The sequence below is a fragment of the Aptenodytes patagonicus genome, chromosome 1, assembly GCF_965638725.1.
Source record: "Aptenodytes patagonicus chromosome 1, bAptPat1.pri.cur, whole genome shotgun sequence".
Taxonomy (NCBI): Eukaryota; Metazoa; Chordata; class Aves; order Sphenisciformes; family Spheniscidae; genus Aptenodytes; species Aptenodytes patagonicus.
The window spans coordinates 44,154,410-44,171,804 of NC_134949.1; the positions used below are offsets into that span (position 1 = coordinate 44,154,410).

Here is a 17,395-nt window from a genome sequence, read left to right on the forward strand (position 1 = left end):
ATGCTGTGATGCTGAAAAATCACAATTAACTTGCCATTAGGTACTTGTCACCTAGTATGGAATTTAGAAACTTACCACAGGAACCTTAACTCCATATACAATGAGTTAGGCATGTCAGAACAGGTTTTCCAAAAGCTGGAATGGTAATTCTCAATGCTGCAAAATGCTGTAAAGACAATTCTGTCTCAGTGCTACCACCTAGCTCCTGTCTTTGGGCTGCCTGCAAGTGTCCTCGATGACTTGGGTTTCAGCAGCCCTGAGCCCTCTTCTGAAAACAAGTGGACAAGTATTATTTCCATAAAGATACCTTTGTCTGCTTTTCTTTCCTTAAGGAAGGAAAAGATAGCAGTGAGTATTCCTCGTACAGTGATCTGTTCCTTCAAATCAGTCCTCTCCCAGAAGGAGTTCAGAATGAAGATATTTGGCTTTCCAGTCTTGTTCTGAGGATTGTTTATTTTTTTATGTTTTTAAGACACTGGATAAAATACATAAGTGGTCACTATTTCTTTGGTTATTAATTAAAATGGGAGATAGATTCCTCTTACTTCCTCATCTGACTGTGTTTTTGGATTAAAAATGTTGCCTACAGGTGAGCACTGCAGATGCTCAAAGCCTACCCCTAGCATACCCTCAGGGGATAGATAGGTAAATGAATGCTTAGCGTAGGTGTCCCAAGAGGGTCGGAATGCCAGAAGGCAAACCTTGGCAAACAGAAGCAGTTTTGATGTATTCAGAAATTTTGATACCTATAGAGCTTAACTGAAAGATGTAGATGCCAAACACTTTGGTAAGGAGATTGGGAATTGTGTTTCTGACCTGTCATCAATTTCTGAAGAGGTCATATGCAACACTAGAAATTATCTGTGGCCTTAAGGATATTTTAATAAAGAAACCAGAAGACATTAGTCTAGAAGAGCAAGCAAGCAAAAAGGATCTGTTGTGCATGTTTGTTCCTGTAAAGAATAAATCTCAGTAGAAGTTAAGTATCTCTAAGACTTGGCAGTTTTGGCATGTAGACCAAAGAAGAGAGCTGTCAGAAACTTACTGAAGAAGGCTAAAGTAAATTGAACTGGGATTTAAGATGAACTTTCAGAACTGCAGTGTGAGTGAGAAAGGGTTGAGTTAAATATATTCCCTGTCTTCTCTTCAGAAAGAAGTGCATTACAGGTCTAAATTTATTTTAATAAAGCTTGGAAGCTTTAGCCAGTGTAAGTCTATCAAATAGTACGCAAAAAAGTGGTTAAAACTGTGGAATATCATAATTTAGCAGTCAGTAGTTCTGGTGACATATGTTGTTTCTTGTTGTGTTGCTCATAATTTGAGATGTTTGATATCTAGCTTTGCTGTCTTGTTTTTATGAGCTACTTAAACCCTACAGATTTAATGAATCTCTCTAGACCGTGCACTAGAAAGAAGCCTTTTTAATGTGCCTGAGACTTATGTAATGTGAAAGAAGTTGAAAAATGGTTTAGATCAGATGAGAATGCAAGTTCACAAATTTAAGTTTGTAAAAGCAGAGTATATTATTGGTGTATGACCATCACTTTCTAAAAGGCTCAATTTAACAAATATATGATTTCGACTTCCTACCTCAATTTCCTGCTGTTATGAATCTGCTCTGTGCAGTTTCTTTCCAGGAAAACTTCACAAAATCAGGTGAATACAGGGAATGGAGTTAGTGTGGCTATTTCAGGGAGCTAATGTTGGCTAAATGCTATAGTAGAAAGGGAAACTAAAAATGGTGATTGGAGACAAACCTGAAACACTGTAAGAGGGGAGGAATGGAGATGTGTAAAATAAATTATCTTATTAGTTGATAGCATTGCTTAAAAGGATGTTGTAGTTTTCAAGTTGAGTAAAAACCAGTATTACATATGAACAGATAAATAAAGGACCCACAAACCTGAGGAGCACAAGTTTAAAGTATAGGTATTTCAGAGTGGCATCTGAACCAGCACTGAGGCTGCTCACAACTATGGGAACACGTGGGCCTTGAGAAGGGGATACAATGGGTGTACTATGTACATGATGAGTGAGGAAATCGGCACGTGATGTGAAAACCAGGAGCGCAGCGTTCCCTAAGGGTACCAGTCAGCAGGGATGTGAAAGCTGCAGTGCTGTAAGCCTTATTATGCAGAAATGTAGGTGAAGTGATAAAGTTAATGCTGAAACAGTTAGGTATTCATGCAGGAAAAAAAAACAACAATCTCCATTATGAAAGATCCTGATACAGCCTTAAATTATGGGTTAGTTTTGTGATGTGGGAATAATTGTAAAGAGATCTGAAACTTTTAAAACTTATCGTTGGGAAGAACAGTCTCAACGGACTAACCCAAACAGCATTTGTAGTTTTACTGGGACTTTGATGGATAGTTTAAACAATTTAAAAAAATTTATAACATTCTCTTATAAGAAGCATAGAAATACACCTATGTTCATGGCACTGATTTGTTCTTTTTAATCCTTGTTCATTAATGATGTATTCCTCATTGTTTCCAGAAGTTAGCTGTGTGTAGGAGCATGTGTTGAGCATCATGGAGAAAGCTGAGCTGATTTTTCATGAGTTCCTTAACTACCAGAAGAATATTTATCATAGGTATTGAAAAATCATGAATTAGACCTAAAATATGAAACTGGCAGAAAATTTTGTTTTACAAATTGCTTTAAATGTTTATGTGCTTTTTGATTTGGGACTAGAAACCCTATTACATGATGAAAAGTCACGTAGTCATGATTCATGGAGTTTAAGTGTTTCAGGAAAAAAGACCCCAACTAAATATTACAATTACCACACTGTAGTTTGAACATGAAACATATGTAGAATAGGATCATTTAGAAATGTAGGAATAGAACTATACTATATGCTTTTGCTAATCCAAAATCTGAGTGCAAGGAATAAAAACGAATTGATTTTTTTTTCCGACTAGCCAGCTGCTATTCCTGCCCATTACTCTGGCGGCATACAACTCCGAGGTATATGACCAAAATAGGTCACAGAGTTTCAGCTAAACCGAGTTCAATTAACAGGAGTCACTGTGTATGCTGTTCACTCTCACAATTGCATATTGATCTGTTTGTGATTCTAATGCTCAGTAATGACTTCACGCTTCTGTCATTGCCACCTATACCCTGGCAAACTCGGTGTTGCATCTGGGCACGTTAAAAAAAGGCTGCTACCCAATTTCTTTTTCTTGATGTGATAGGTTCAAATTGAGTAACAACTCCTGAAAGCTTAATATATTACTAGTGGTAATTACTATTTTAAGTAAAAGCTGTATCCAGTTGTTCTGGTGGGGTCGTGTATAAAACTGACATTGGGCTGTAGCTACTTCTTAGCATTTATCAAGTCAGAAGTCTTTGCTGTGATCTGTCAATGAATAAAAGTTGAAATAGTTATCGTAATATGAACAAGTTCATTAAAATAATAAGTATAGTGTTAGTAATAATCTGGGAGTATTTCTAATAAATGTGTCCAGCAAGGCTGAACTCAATGGCAAAGCAGCGAGAACATGCCCAGAGTCTGGGAGCTATGTCCCACCAAAATAGGTAATAGCCAGTTGGTCTTACTGTTCATATATTAGCTATCTCAGGATCTGATGGTAACTTGTCACAACATTTCATCTTGACTAGTGAGCCCTGGGTATGGAAACTGCATATCCCATTTCTCCTGAGTTTGTGCTTTCCCTGCAGCTGCCTAGACAGCATGTGGAGGGAGCCTGTCCCTGTTCATCTTCAGATGATGGCACCAACCTGGAGGCAGATGCCATTCTTGGAGATGAGAAGTTGTAGGGAAGAGGTGAAATGTCTGGTCAAAGGTGTTACAACTTGGAGGCAGTGAGTGTGAGTCAGGGAAATAGGAAGGAAAAGGGATCTGGGAGTGAGTGATGGAAAGGAAGGGATGGAGGCACTCATCTGCTTCATTTACTACAGAGTTTCCTATTACTGCAGCAAATGAAGCTGGAGTTATACTGACAGTCTCCTTCACTACGTAACCCAAATTAATCCCCAGAGCATCCTGTGTACTAAATGAAGCAGGATCCTGTGGAGAAAAATAGTAGAGCCTTTAATTTTTTTCCCTTTTTTTTTTTTTAAAGACTGTGTTGCACTAGGAGACTGAATTAACTTTGCACTAGCAATCTCAGTTCTGGCTTTTCTTAACTTTAGTGCATTCATCTTAGCAACTGTAGCATTATTTTAATCTAAGTCTAGGGGAGAAAAGGGTTGTGATAAATATAGACAAATTTTATGCACAACCGTAGAGTATGCAGGCAACATTCAACCTGCTATATTACTATGGAGGTACAACTCTTCCTGACCTCATTGTGTCATTGATTTGAGGAGACAATTTGCCTACTACTTAATCATTTTTACTTTCAAAATACTATGAAAAGAGAAGACTCACAGAGAGAAATCTGGGAAGGGGATTCCTTAAAGAGGGAATTGTGGAAGGGAGATACTTGCAAAATAGCTGTTACAGTTACCATGAAAATGATTTATAAATCTTAGCACATCTCTTCAACAGTTCCATCTGTATTATGTAAATAGCTATTGTTTCTAGGTGTGTTGACCCACCTAGCAGTCTGAAAGTGAGTGCTCTTTGTGAATTATTTAATAGTTGGATTACAAATATTAATCATAAAAAGGACTGGAGCATTTTCTTAGAACACTTTTTGAATCTGCAGCTTTGTTTGCAGGTCTCTTAATGCAGCCTGGGACTGTAACTAATAGGTGCGCGTGAAGAAAAACATTTCACTCTGCAGCCTTTTCCGCCCACATCTTTAGGGTTGCCAGAAATCCTATCTGTCAGCTAAAATGATGTTAAAGTTCTACACTGCTCTAATCCAAATATGACAGAGAATAGGATTAGCAGAAGCTGTTCAGATGTGATAAAATAAATGAATAAGAATGAGTTGAAGAGGAAAGCATGATATTAGTGGAACATGACCCAATTATATATGTAAAAATATACTTAACAAAATAGGTCAGAAATACTTGACTAGGTGCATTTGCATATTGTTTTGAATGTGCAGTCTCTGCGTGGCTGTAATAGTATTATATTAGATTTTGATATCTGTGTATATTTATCTATAATGAACTCCCATAAATGTATGTAACTGAAGTGAGACACTGCAGTCTGACTCTTTTCTAGAATATGAAACTACATAAACCAGGATGCCAAGTTCCTGAATTGATAGTGTCTTTGTTTTGCTTCCCTTCTCTTCCATGACTCTGACAATAAAATTTCAGTAGGTAATTTATATAAATTGAGAAAATAAATTTGTTGATCTGGAAAGACCTGGGGTGCAACCGAAACAAAAATTAAGTTAATTCTTCCAATAATGAATTTCCCCAGAAACAAGCTTTAAAAGTGCTTCCAGATTAATAACACAATCTCAAAGGTAGGCATAGCTTCCTACACAGTAGCTCTTAATTCTCAATTTATATTGTGATTTTTTTTTTTTAACACTGACGAAATGTTAAACTAATCTGCTAATTTAAAGAGGCAACATGCACAGCTTACAATTTGAAGTTGTTATCCAGTTCTCCTGGCAATATTAAGATATATTACAATCAGCTGCTCTCTTTCTCTAATGTTAATAAAGGAAATATCTGACATGGACTGAAAAAGGGAAATGGTGTTTGGATCAGATGTAGCTATTTTTGGTTCCCTTATTTTCTCATCATGTGAGTGACCTGTCTCTATATGTTGATTAGAAAAGTCTAATTTTTGTAATCTTAAAATATCTTTAAATATTTTAGGTAACCAGAACTACTACCATTAATTGAAGAACATGGTAAATTAGAAATTTATAGGGCATTTGCTGGGATTTGTTTTAAAATGTGGGCTTATTTTCTTTGTTCTATAAATAAAAGTAGTCTGAAGATCAGGGTCTTTAAAATAGCCATTGAACTTAAAGTCAGAATTAGTTGAACAGGCAAGTGACCTTTTAGTGTATTATGAAGCTAGTTGAAAATGGTCTTTAAATCCTGCTTTATCTTTCTCTAGCTAAAGAAAGCTCACAATTAGAGGCTGGGTTAACTCCTTCCTCAAGAAATGTGAGAGCAAACAAGGCAGCAATGAACACAAGAGAACAGCAGTAGGGAGAAGGAAACTTATTCTATTAGTCTGCAAAAAACTGAGCAACATGGATTGCTTTTATAGATAAGACTTCTCCTAATGTAAGGAGGCTTTAAAATATTAGTGCCAGTAAATTCCTGTTTCCTGTATTACAAGTCCTTTTTGAAACATTCAGAGGAAGAATGTACTTTATTGTTTTATGGATGAATATTTAGAATAACTAGCTATACCTGAGAAACCAGACATATTTAAAATAAGTTTTTCATAGCTTCATTCTGACTTGGTGTAATTGGAAATACTTTACCAAATGGTACAAATCTATAGGAATTCATTGTCTTATCCACTGGAAATCCAGATACTAAAAATGAATGGTCTTTTTCTGGTGTGAATTTAGTCGACTGTAAGTAATTATAGCAGGCAGAGGTCATATGGTTTGATTGTTAATAGACATCACACCAAATTTATGAAATATATGTTTTAGAAGTGACTTTCTCCAGTTATACCGGGTTTGGTATGTATTTGTCCAGTGGCAGAATTTGTGTCCCCGTATGTAATAAACTGTATAGTATACTATTGCTTTCTTGCGATGTGATCTCTAGAAGGAGCCATCCTCCATCAGGGTAGCAGGGGGAGTGCCAACCTACAGTAGCTCAGCTTGGGCTGTCATCGAACCTTCCCTCCTCCCTTCCTCCCCTGGCTTTGTGGTCCTGCCCCCTCTTATGTCATTTCGTGCTCTTGTATGACCAGATGGTAAGGCAGCTCAAGGAACTGAGCCAACAGAAATTGAGTCCAGGAGAGGAAAAAAAGTAATTATTTTGGCTGGCTCAGATGGCTGGACTTGCTCATAACCTACTCATCTGAGCGTGAGTGCCAGTGCAAAGGAAGAGGCACGACTGCATGGCCAAGGGCAGGGAGAAGAGCAGGAGGCTGGAAGCCTTCGCTTAGATGCTGCTATGGAGCTGTACAGTAAGTAATAACTTTCTAGACAAGTTGAGGGGCTAACAGCAGTCATGATTGATTGTCCTTTTTACGTGGTTGGGGAGGGTCCCAACCCTCCCTGGATTGCTTCTCCTTGTTGCAAATCTATGTTTAACTGTTTCTAATAGAGCAGAGTACACTTCCGCTTTTATTGCTAAATCCCGTCTGTTAAAAGGGTTGATTTTGGGGCTTATCTTGAAGGAAGTACCTCGCATTACATTCAGGATATCGTGCTTTCCCCGTTTGGCATTCCCAAATGTCTTTCCCTGTGTTACAGCATCTGTAAAGAATCTTGACTTTTTTTTTAGTCATTCTTCCCAGTGCAATACATAGAGAGACTAATAACTTACAAATGATTACATGAGTACCTTCATGCACAGAAGTAAAACAAATTTAGTTTTCCATTCTGTGATGTATCCTGACCATGTTATTGATCCAGGCATTAGTGTAGGGCACTAGGCAACTTGGCACTAGGCAACTTGGCACTAGCTGGTGCAAAATGCTAATTTCAAGGGAACTTCAGATTTTTGATACAGTTCCTTGTAAACCCAAATACGCACTCATAAAGATGGAGGAAAACATGAAAACTTTTTGCCAGCCTGTAGACTGGCAAATGTCACTTCATAAAATTCCTGATTTCAGTGGCCCATAATTAGTGTGCTCACACAGTATAAATGGCCAAAGTCACTTCTGTCCATTGGTCTTTCATTTGCTTCAGTAGATAGTAGCTGAGAACTGGGATTCTTGGCTTTGGACCAGTGCACAATAGGAGAAACAGGATGGATTAATAAATAGCTTTTCATCAACAAATTTTCAGTTTCCAGTCTTTGTTTTCACAAGAAACTTGTATGGGCCATTCCTTTTTTTACCTTGTTGTGCAAATATTAAATGTTTACTTTGCTAGGAATATCAACAACTTCTAGGGACCTTCTTATCAGAAGCTCTACTGTGTCCATGTTTTAGTTGGACTTGCAATCTGGCTTATGAATAATTGTTAGTGAACAGGCTTAAAATCAATGGGAGTTGTTTTTCTAAAATACTCTTTTGCATGAGAGCCTTAGAGTTTAGCAGTTAACACTTTCTTAACATTGCTTTTGTGTTACATATTGCATGTGTTCTGTTTTTTTTTTTTTAATATTCGGGGTGTTGGAAAAGTTGAGGTTTCCTGTGTTCTTAATGAATGACCCCATCTTGACTTGCCATTATAAAGAAAGAACAAGATAACTGAGAAGCAGATAGCACAGAAGGTGGACCTGAGCAGGGACACATGGGAATGAGTGAGTAATCCTACATTACTTTTTCAGGCTGCTTTTTTGCTTGTGTGTGTGGAATCTAGAAATTAATTTTCTTTAAGCTTAACGTGATGACATTAAAAAGTCATTACTTTGAAACTACTGAACTGGATCGTCATACCTGCTGTTGCTTCACTTGGGGAAAACTGTAATTTAGAGATCTCTTGTCACAAATATCTCAAAATAACTGGGCATTCTTTATAATAATGCTCTGCACTTACAATTTTATTTGTAAGTTTTATATGACATCTGAGAGCCTGACAAATGCTGAAGACTAATGCCCCAACTTCAAGGTATGATCTCTTCACTTCATCCATGTCATGAGATACCAGCTCCTGTGAGAGTCAGATCCACTGGTGTATCTAGTTCTGCACTCAAATGAGGCACCCAAAATCTATTGCTACTTATGTAATCCTAGTTTAAACTGCCTTTTTGAAGGCTGTCTGCTGAATTCCTTGCAGGGTTGGGAACGGACTCCGCATTTGAGTCCAATTTCAAAGATTGTTCCACTCAGACTTACTTCAGCGTTGAAGCATTTAAAAAATATAGTGACATAAACCTCGCAAATACCTCTTGGAGCAGGCAAGTGCTATTATCCCTGGTTTAACAAATGGCTAATCTTAGAATATATGCTTGTTTCCTCTTTACTAGTACCACAGACAGCTTTGCCAGTGTTGAGTAACTCCTGTCTGGTAAAGCTGGGGATGGGGTTCACATCTTCAGCTGCCGTTCCTCTTCTGAAGCCAAAGTTTAACTAATTGTGGAGTAACTTTTCCCCCATGTTCAGCTAACTGTCTAATATCCATATGGAAATTAAAGTGAGATGCTTAACTATTCAACAAAATTTAAAGAAAATTCCCAAATTACTGAATAAAACTACCAAAGTATTTCTGCAGTGATTTTTTTTTTTGGTAGAACTTCTTGAAACTTTTAAAACCTGACAGACCTGAAGATATCTGTGGCTTAAAGTTATTTCCCAGTAATTTATTAAGCTAAGCTGTAGCTATTTCATCGAGGCAAGCACCTTGTCCTTCCTAAAATAAACTTTGATAATGTTGCCTATCAAAAGCCCTGACAGAGCTACTGGCTGCCTGGCAGTGAAAGAACTAGGTCTAATGAAATGTTTATAACAAAAATATCAGCAAAGTAGGAAAAGAAGCACCTCTTCTAGGAAGAGCCGTTTGAGGTATGCCACGGTCTTGCTTATTTTTGTTACCTGGTTTGTTTTCTTGTTTTACTAAAGCTGTAGGTACTGATTTAGGCTTAAAGAGTCTGAGAGAGGGGAAAGCAGGAATGTGCCTTGAGCATGTGTGCTGTGGGGTTTTTCTTGGGTTTTGTTTTCCTCTGTGTATTAAACCCCCACCCTTGAGTACTTTGATGCGGAATGCTGCTTCTCCATCTATGAAGGAAATGTAGGAACTTGGAGGGGTAAAAAAAAAAAAAAGGTAATTGAGTTTTGCAAAGCTAAAAAGCAACTGCGTGGTGTCATGTAGGCCAGGGCATGAGAGACGGTTGAAAACTGCTTGTGGATTTGCTTTGTCTGTATAGCTTGTGGTGTTTTGCTGTTGTTAGAGTGCCTTTTATCTCAGACCATTTGACTGAGTGCTCGCACCGAGAGTGGTTCTTAATGGAAGACGGTGAACGTTTATCTTGCTCTGTTTGGACAGCAAGTCTCAGAAAACAGATGAGAACAATATGCTGGTGTCAGTGATCAGTTTAAGACTTAGGATCCTTCCTTATTTTTTATTTTTGGTAGACAAAAAAATGTTGATGTTATTGAAGTTTTCCTCCCTTATACAAGGGAAGAAATGGGCACTGTAAATCCAAGCTGAAGCTTGGGTTGTGCTTGAGCAAGAGCTCAGTTTTTCATGCAGTGGTGAACTGACCATGAGGTGCGGGTCAGGACAGACACCTCCTCATCAGACCAGCTGACCTGTTGGTGAGTGCCTCCATGTGAAGCTGATTCATCTTCACCTTGAGGGTGAAATGTGCAGAACCAGCAGAAGAATTGCCATCCAAGTACTGCATAAATGCTATTCCAGGGACTTATGCCTTGAGCTTAGTGATTTATTTAAAAATACTTTTTTTATCATCAATTTTAAAATATTAATGAAATAGGTTTTTAAGAATAGGTTAGTATGCAGAAGTTTTTAAAACTAAAACCTCCCTCCCTGTCTATAGTCTATTACTCCTTCCATTCACTTTCGCAGCAGTACCAGGCTGACAGACTGCACCTTAAAATTTGGAAGTATACATGGGATTTGGAAACAGCATAGTTCTTTTATGTCCTCTTCTTTATTCCTTTCTTCTTTTCACTATGTCATTTCTATCTTTTCATCAGTAAAATGGGGTTGTTAAAGCATTGTTAATAATGTTAATGCTGTTTGGTAAAACATTTTGTTCCACTCACACTGAGCCAAAACAGGTTGTAGGATGAGATAGTAGCTAGAAACATCTAATTACCATCGATACTTATGTTTTCTGTTACGAGGAAGATGGGGGTCAAGCCAAAACATAATGATGTTCTTCTCTGCCTCTGAAGTCCTAGGAGGTCTGGTTGCAAAGTTCCACTGAAGAGATGGGTGGTGTTATACCTGGTGTCAATTATTAGCTGTTATAACATGTCCATTTATGGACACTAATAGCTGGTTTCAGATAGTGGATTTTAGCTGAAGGAATAATGAATGATTAAAATCTTAATAGGCCAGTGTTTTTACTGAGTTGGCCTGATAGTGGCATTTACTCACAGCGACTATAACATTTTATGCTAGGTGTTGTTTAAGTGTGTGTGTGTATACTTGTGATTTGAATTACAAAGAATCAACACTGTAGCTGCTGAAGTCTGTAGCTCCACTGGAAACTTTTGGGGCTTTTTATAAACAGGGGAAATCGCTCACCTCTGGATCAAAGGGAAAAGGGGCCTTCCTCAAAAGCTTTCCTCAAAAGCCAACTTCTCTTCAAATGAAGAAAATACTACAGAATTTCATATTGCCGTTACCATATAAATAGTGAATGGCTGAGCCCTGGAGTAGGTGCCAGAAACTGTGAAACCAAAGCTCTAACAGAAGGAAAATGGTAGACAGACCCTACTCTTCTGGCAGCAGTTACCAGGCTCAACGTGGCTGCTATTTTTTGCAATGCTGCTACTCCGTTCAACATGAACTACACTTGAGACTGTTCTATTTACTTTAAGTTCATTTATTTCCATCACATCTACCTTTCATCCAAACATCCTCTGACAACTTTATTTCAGTTAACACTGCATATTGTAATTTGGGCTGCTGGCTTGCTGATGAATGTTTGGATTTATAAAATAGTACTTTTATCTATATATTATTTCAGCCTGTTTTAAAGCCTATGTCTCAGCAAAAATACACACCTTGTTTCCAATCAGTAAATCTGTCACTCTTGTTGAGTCTGACCTATCCTGCAGAAATCTTAGCTTTCTTTGTAGGGAAGAAAAACGTGTGTGTGTGTGTGTATACATACATATATTTTGTGTGTATAGACATAAAATACATATAAAATAACAATAAAAGCCCTTGCATGCCAAGAGGAAAGTTTTCGTGTTGTAGCACTTGAGATATGAGTTCAAGATGGAGTTAAACTGTGAGGCACAGCAGTTCTGGGATATGTTTGAAGCACATTACATATCCTGCCCATGAAAAGAAAGACAAAGATATGTCATGACATAGTCTTCTCTCAGGTAATCTCTGAGATGGTAATGTGAGTGGTAAGAAGGGAGAGAACTGTGAAACTTCATAAACAAGCACTTTTTAATTAAAATTGTCTATCAGGAAGGTCTTGTTGATGATCACTCAAGCTTTGATTTAACAAATAGCAAATTCCAAATAAAATACTTTGTAATTACAATTTTATGGAAGACTGATTTATCTGAGGAAAAGGAATGTTTTTGTGGCAACTTAAATTAGCTTTTCTTACTTAAATCATGTCAAAGAACTCAAATTTACAGAGCCAATTAAAATAAGTGTGTAACTTACAGGTTGAGTATTACATCAACATTTAGGAAACACAAATGTGAGCTTTGATACAAAACTTATGCTGCTACTGCTAGGTTGTACTGAAGTAATTAAAATGATCAGAATAGGAATTAATTTAGGCCATGTGTAAAATGATCAAAAATATTTGCTTGTTTCTTTAGAAAAAAAAACACATGGAGAATTACTTTATTTGCCAGCGTCTTCACAGAGCATTTTTCTCTTTAACCACAATAGCTGACAAGTTTTGTGATCCATCTTCTCTTATAATTTTAATTTTCTATTTGAAATGTTGCATTTTTAAAGTTACTGATCAGAATAACTTTTTGACAATATTGATTCATCTTGGTTTTACTTCTAGGTAGGTGTTTGAAAATGGCAATCAACTTGTTTAAACAGAAAAAACCCGAAGAAAACTCTTCAAAAGCACAGGGAACAGCAGGATATTAATGTCTGTGGATGATTAGCAATCAACTTGGAGAAGTAACAAATGCATCGCAGAGCTCATTTACGGGGTGGGGGGGGGAAGCCCTGCAACAAAACACTTGATATGCACACCCCACAATGCTACCCAAAATGTGTTATGAGATATAAACATCTTTTCTAATCTTTCTGCCCAAGGCTGATTTTTGTTTGGAAAGTGTAATAAAGTAGCAGAATAATTAAAACTTACAGTACAAAAGACTAAGCAATGCAGGATTCTAGATTAGTTCCAGTTGTTCCAATTTCAACATCAATAACCCGAAGTAGTATCTAACTGTTCTAAAGATGAAGTATACCCTCTGAAAATCATAACAGAATTATCCAACTGGAAAAACATTAAACTAGAGATAATTCTGGTTGCTATTTTTCACTAGGCTTCAGAATGCTAATGCTTTGGTTTGTAATAGGATACCAGAGCAGGTTATAGTGATGCTGAGGGGGCTGTTAAGCTGCTTACATGTGCAGTCACATTTTTTCCTTGTTAGACAAAAACTTTTATTCATGTATTTATACTAATCAAGAAATGCATTTTAAAGCAATTATGCCATCTACAGAATTGTTTGTAATTATGAAGTGCATTAATCAACAGTTCTATCTGTCTGATTAGTAATTTTTAACCATAAGTAAAGAAGAAAACACAGATGTATTGTAAATAAAAGTAATTGAAGTCCATATTCTGGGTTGTGTTCAGATGTATGTGAAGAACAGTCGGTATGGCCTGGACTAGCTGATGGAAGATGTAAGAGCACATTGGTTTGCCCAGGTTTTAAATGAACTAGGCCTGTAAGGATGGCTCTGTCAGCCACCCCTCCATGCTGCTTCATTACTGTCCAGTCTTCCACCTTCTACGGTCAGGACTTGAAATAACCTCCTACGGTGGTGCCTGAATGTGTATGAGCAGGTTTCTTGCTTTGGTGGGTTTGTTGTTTTTTGTAATAAAAGCTAACAGCACCTTAAAAAAAAAAAAACAAAACAAAAAACAAAAAAACAAAACCAAAACAAAACCCCACCCTAAAACCAACCCACCAAAACAAAAGCAAAAACCAAACCTTGTCTTGTCCTGTTTAAACACCCAGTCTGAGTCACCTTGGTCTCTTCTGCAGCTGGTTTCTCCCCCTTTGCGGTCAGGCTGCCTTCCATGAGCTGGGGGCTGGGGGAAATGAGTCTTTTTCGCTATATTGGTGGAGATGGTGGACTTGGCCAAAAAGTGTATAGAGAGAATAATTTTGTTTGCTTTTTGTTAAAGTAACTATTCTTCTTTGTGTTCTCACTTCCTCACACGTTTCCTTAATTGGCAGCCATGCACTGGGAGGGAGCTATAAGTAAAATATGTTATATTGGCTATTTAATTTAATACTTTGCTATACTACTGGTAAATATTTAGCTTAATACTACATCTATTCTTTTTCTTAGGAAGCCTTTGAAAACAGAATTTACCCTAATCCAATGCATGTAATTTTTCTGACAGAGAATGACTTGGTAATGTCATCACACTAAAACAGTGATCAAAAACATCCATTAGAATTCATATATCTAATGAAGGTATACTTGTTTTATCTCTCTGATTATTTTAATGAATTTTGTGCTGCTCTCAACTGACAGCAAATACGTATTTATTTGGTTATTACTAAATACCATTCCAGAAGTTAAGTGATGTTAAGATCTAGTTGTGGCATTAATTATGAAAAAAGTATTTTTTTCCCAGAATGAGCCTTCACTACCTTTGGGATATCATTGTTCAGTTTACAGTTCGAAGATGTCCTTTGCCAGAGTCTGGAAGATTATCAATGAATTTGACTTGGCGTTTGCATGATATTAGAAGGAGGTGGTCTTTTTCTCCTAAAACCCCATCTTTTTCTCCTAAAAGCATTGCTGTGCTTGATAAATATCTCACTCCCAGGGATTGTCAGGTGCTGCGTTACAGTAGTGTTACGGTTTAACCTACTTTCACATCGCTCTCACTAGGTAAACTGCCGTTCTCAAACAGCACTTCAGTATTTGCAAACAGTCTAAATGAAATGTTCAACCGCTCTTGAGATCAAGCCGCACAATTCTGTGGGTGAAGAAGAATGGGTCTCTCTTCCTGACAGCTCCCCCATGTTCACTTGCACCGTTTTTCCACAGTTGTAAAATAACATAGTGAAGGCCTCATCTGATCCCTTATGAAGACAATGACATTCACTGAATTCAGCATGAGTAGGTAAACAGTATCCAGGTCTTGACCAAAACAAGTGTCACAATGCTTATGGGTAAGAAAAGGTCAATATTCCTAACAGATTTTGATCACAATCTATCTGTATAGCATGTTTTGGAATATTGAAGGGCAATTTTGGTAACTACTTCCTCAGATCATCCCCTTGAGTAAGTTTAGACAAAAGGGGAGTACGAATGGTCAGTAGTACGAAAATGCCTCAATACCCATGTCCTTTAATACCCATGTCCTTTATAACAACTTATTTCATAGTAGGAAAATTTAATCTCAGATGTATAGTTTTGGTTGGGCATAAAAATGGAAGAAAGGAAAACCATGCTATGTTTTTCTTAAACTGATGCATTACTGTGTAACTTGAATCTTCTTTTCCCCTCAGTCTTTCATATAAACACTATTTCCTTAGCACTTTATGTAGTGCTTTTCAGGTTCAAAGCCCTTTACACAAATTATTTTAATTAGTTTTCACATCTCCTCTGAGAGAGGTAAGTAAATATCATTATCCTCATTTTTACAGAGAGGGACTCTCATCTGGAGAGGTTAAGTAACTTGCCCAAGGCCACAAGGGGGAGTATTGTCATAGCTAGTCCCAGAAACTCAAGAGCTGTTATATCCTCAGTCCTTTACTTTGTTTGCTAGATGGCAACTTGAGTTGTTAATGGTTACTCCTGTGTTACAGAAATACATTCTGTAATTTTACCTCTTTGGTCTTAGCAATAGTTCAAGCAAGGAAGAAATCAGATTTTCTGTAGTCAGATTAAAGCATAATAACACAGTCTCCTTCAACAGAAATGTCAAGTTACTTCAACAGAAATGTCAAGTTACTTTCCTGCTATGTCTACAATTAAGTAGAAGAGGTAGTAGGCAATGCCTGTTACAGTTTTTCCGTGGGATACTGCCCAGTCCACAGTCACTTTATCAGTTCAGGTCATATGTTACGCCTGCAGCTCTGGTTTATGGGAGGTGCAGAAAATGCCACCTATGGAGATCTTTCCAAGCTGTGTGTGTTGGACCTCAGAAAAATACAAATGCTGACTGTGTGTGCTTCTGCAGAGAACTCTTTTCTTATGTAAAGAAGATACAGAAGCAGGGATTGGTGGATTTGTATTTAAGTAATTCAAAATACCACGCTGCTTTTGTTACTGTGGTTTGGAGGCTATTGTATGGCATGTCTGCAGAGTTCTGTCTCTTGGCCTTGTCCTCAACTAGAGGATGTTTAAGGAACTGAGTCTGCTGATTGACTTTTCTGTTTCTTGAACTTTACATTGTGACTAACCTTCTCTTAAAGAATTTAAGGGACTCAGACTAGTCAATATTATATTTTAAAAGGATAACAGGTGGAAAAGAACGGGAAGGAACCTTGATACTTTAGAAACGTATTATGTGCCTTTAACAGCTATACCATAAAAAATGGAAATGTAGCAAAGATATGTATATAATGTTACTACAACTAGTGACCCTTATTCTCCACAGAGAGCCGCTCGCTGTTAGACCGTGCTAACGTTAGCACCGTGTTACAGTGCAGGATGCTGAGGCTCAAGTTACCAGTAAATGGGGAAATGGGTGAACACTTGCAGGTGTCCAGTCAGATAAAGAAGTGATGGAGGACAAATGGGAAGGGGGAAAGTCTTTTAAGGAAGCTTCTCTGAGCAGCAGTTGTAATGATTAGGACAAGAGCTAAAACTTAGGAGAGCGCTCATGCCCTCTCTTGTCCAAACGGAGGCAGACCTTTTCTTTGCTGACTTGAGCTTCAATTATGGTGAGATTTTTCTGTCATGGTTTCCTTATTTCACAAGGAGATGTTGAACTTGAATGATTTACCCTCACAGAGTCACTTGCTTCTTTCTGAGATGTCTTCGATGGCGTGAGATTTCTCCGTGGGGCTGCCAGGTGCTACACAAGAGCCATCAGAAATCCACACCCCACTGCAGTGGCGGGTGGGCTTCTGGGAGATGCTTGGTGTACCGACGTGTATGGGTATGTCAAGTAGCACCCCGCGCCTTGCCGGGGCCTCTCTGATTTGTATTTTCAATACTTAACAGATTATAAACCTCTTTCTCAGTTACCTTGCACAGACATTTATACCAGAATGGAAAGATGAAAAAGTGGAAGGAGCCCAAGCAAGACAGTGACATAACATGCTTTATGAATCCAAGTGAAGGAAAAAATACTGAGTGTTTTGCCAGACGTTCTGGAAGCTATGTGCTCAGCATATGTGCAGCAAGAGAGATTTGATTAACTACCAACGGGGTGGCAAAATTAGTCATCAGTTGAAGTGTTAGGTAATTCTTCATGATAATGACTAAAGTAACCAGAGTCTTTACGGGTAGTTAGTATGTAGAGCTCGAAAAATTAA

At 37.7% G+C, this 17,395-nt stretch overlaps 1 protein-coding gene across 6 annotated transcripts in view; it reads left to right on the top strand.

Annotated features, from left to right (window-relative positions):
- Positions 1–17,395, top strand: part of SYT1 (synaptotagmin 1) — a 457,999-nt gene that overhangs the window by 119,363 nt on the left and 321,241 nt on the right. The window lies entirely within an intron of this gene.